A 3,005-nucleotide genomic window follows, 5' to 3' on the forward strand; every position below is an offset into this window, starting at 1 on the left:
GCATGCATATGTCACTCAACAACTTGAATCCCGCGGCCTAATTAACTGGAAAGAACAATTTCCTCGAAGACAAATGTTTCCCGTTTTATGGCTCCTAGAGTGCTTCTTTTAAGCGCCCTGGCATCTCAATTAGCGCATTCGGCTTCGAGTTACTGGCTTCGAAAAGATCCGACCAAATCAACCCACACACGAGAGAGCGTTTTATCCCACAAAATCGACTCACTACTCCGAATGACAGAAGTCTGTGCACTTGCATATTGTGCGTGTTTCGTAGGCATATCCCTCAAAGTGCAATGCGTAGGAATGGAACAAAGTTGGCCGCAAATTTACGCGACAACACGAAAAACGCAGATGGCCGTTATTTTTAGCGCCCGCGTGCTCCATTCCACAGATTTTGGCATGCGTGCATTGCTCTCCCTAATAAAAAAACTACAGCGTTTTCTTGGGAAATTTAAGCCAACAAATTAGTTCTAAGCTACCGAAAGTGAAAATTAGTTACATTCCTCCCTGCTCTCGTAAAAGGTATTTGCCGAACAAGAATTCCACGATCGATCGCTGGCTGTCGTAACTTTGTTGACAAAATTCCAAAGTGACAGACTTGAGCACCTACCTACTGGGATCGGATTGCTTTGGGCGGTGTAAAAATTAGGTTTCAAAAAACCATGGCTTACTGTTTTTTTCTTGGCGGTGTCGAATTTGGAATTTCGATTTCCTTTTGGATTCATTCAAAACTGGTCATCACGATTATTTCCGAGAATCAGTCTTTGAGGTACCATCGCTAACCATCGATTGCTTCTTATAGGAGTTCGCTTATTACGAATTCATGTCACGAAGCAGTGTTTTATCGCTTCTACACCTATCGTGAACATCATTCATAGCCATCTTCAGAATTGACCAAGCGCCGGAAGTGCCAAATGAAGTTTTGAAATGTAATGTTGTTTACCAAAATGTGCTTCGTAATCGTAGTGTGTGGTGGCGTTTGGCAGTAAGAAGGTTTTTGGATGTCTCAATTTTGAATCCAAATTTGAACTAACTCAACAATGAAACAAATAACAATTAATAAAAGGAATGGACAAACTGGGCGGTCTGTCTCAAATCTCAAATGCAATGCTAAGCAGATGAAAAGATAATTTTGCACCATTCAAAGCACATTTTTAACATTAGGAAGAAAAGCTAAAAAGTCTAAATTTTGTTTTGTATCATTTTTCTCATTTGTGTCATTTTTGTCATTTTTGTCATTTTTGTCATTTTTGTCATTTTTGTCATTTTTGTCATTTTTGTCATTTTTGTAATTTTTGTCATTTTTGTCATTTTTGTAATTTTTGTAATTTTTGTAATTTTTGTAATTTTTGTAATTTTTGTAATTTTTGTAATTTTTGTAATTTTTGTAATTTTTGTAATTTTTGTAATTTTTGTAATTTTTGTAATTTTTGTAATTTTTGTAATTTTTGTCGTTTTTGTCATTTTTTTCATTTTTGTCATTTTTGTCATTTTTGTCATTTTTGTCATTTTTGTCATTTTTGTCATTTTTGTCATTTTTATCATTTTTGTCATTTTTGTCATTTTTGTCATTTTTGTCATTTTTGTCATTTTTGTCATTTTTGTCATTTTTGTCATTTTTGTCATTTTTGTCATTTTTGTCATTTTTGTCATTTTTGTCATTTTTGTCATTTTTGTCATTTTTGTCATTTTTGTCATTTTTGTCATTTTTGTCATTTTTGTCATTTTTGTCATTTTTGTCATTTTTGTCATTTTTGTCATTTTTGTCATTTTTGTCATTTTTGTCATTTTTGTCATTTTTGTCATTTTTGTCATTTTTGTCATTTTTGTCATTTTTGTCATTTTTGTCATTTTTGACATTTTTGTCATTTTTGTCATTTTTGTCATTTTTGTCATTTTTGTCATTTTTGTCATTTTTGTCATTTTTGCATTTTTGTCATTTTTGTCATTTTTGTCATTTTTGTCATTTTTGTAATTTTTGTCATTTTTGTCATTTTTGTCATTTTTGTCATTTTTGTCATTTTTGTCATTTTTGTCATTTTTGTCATTTTTGTCATTTTTGTCATTTTTGTCATTTTTGTCATTTTTGTCATTTTTGTCATTTTTGTCATTTTTGTCATTTTTGTCATTTTTGTCATTTTTGTCATTTTTGTCATTTTTGTCATTTTTGTCATTTTTGTCATTTTTGTCATTTTTGTCATTTTTGTCATTTTTGTCATTTTTGTCATTTTTGTCATTTTTGTCATTTTTGTCATTTTTGTCATTTTTGTCATTTTTGTCATTTTTGTCATTTTTGTCATTTTTGTCATTTTTGTCATTTTTGTCTTTTTTGTCATTTTTGTCATTTTTGTCATTTTTGTCATTTTTGTCATTTTTGTCATTTTTGTCATTTTTGTCATTTTTGTCATTTTTGTCATTTTTGTCATTTTTGTCATTTTTGTCATTTTTGTCATTTTTGTCATTTTTGTCATTTTTGTCATTTTTGTCATTTTTGTCATTTTTGTCATTTTTGTCATTTTGACTCATTTTTGTCATTTTTGTCATTTTGACTCATTTTTGTCTCACTTTTGTCTTATTTTGTCTCATTTTTGTCTCATTTTTGTCTAGTTTTTTTTCTTATTTTTGACACATTTCGTCTTATTTTTGTCACATTTTTGTCTCATTTTTGTCTTTTTTTAGTCTCATTTTTGTCTCATTTTTGTGTCATTTTTGATTCATTTTTGTCTCATTTTTGACTCATTTTTGTCTCATTTTTGTTTATTTTTGTCTTATTTTTGCCTGAGTTTTGTTTCATTTTTGTCGCATTCTTGTCTCATTTTTTTCTCATTTTTCTCATTTTAGTCTTATTTTTGTTTCATTTTTGTCTCATTTTCATCTGATTTTTGTCTCATTTCTTTTTGATTTTTGTCTCTTTTTTGTCTCATTTTTTTCTTACTTTTGTCTTATTTATATCTCACTTTTGTCTCATTTTTGTCTTATTTTTGACTCATTTTTGACTCATTTTT

Source organism: Uranotaenia lowii, chromosome 2, assembly GCF_029784155.1.
Source record: "Uranotaenia lowii strain MFRU-FL chromosome 2, ASM2978415v1, whole genome shotgun sequence".
Classification (NCBI taxonomy): domain Eukaryota; kingdom Metazoa; phylum Arthropoda; class Insecta; order Diptera; family Culicidae; genus Uranotaenia; species Uranotaenia lowii.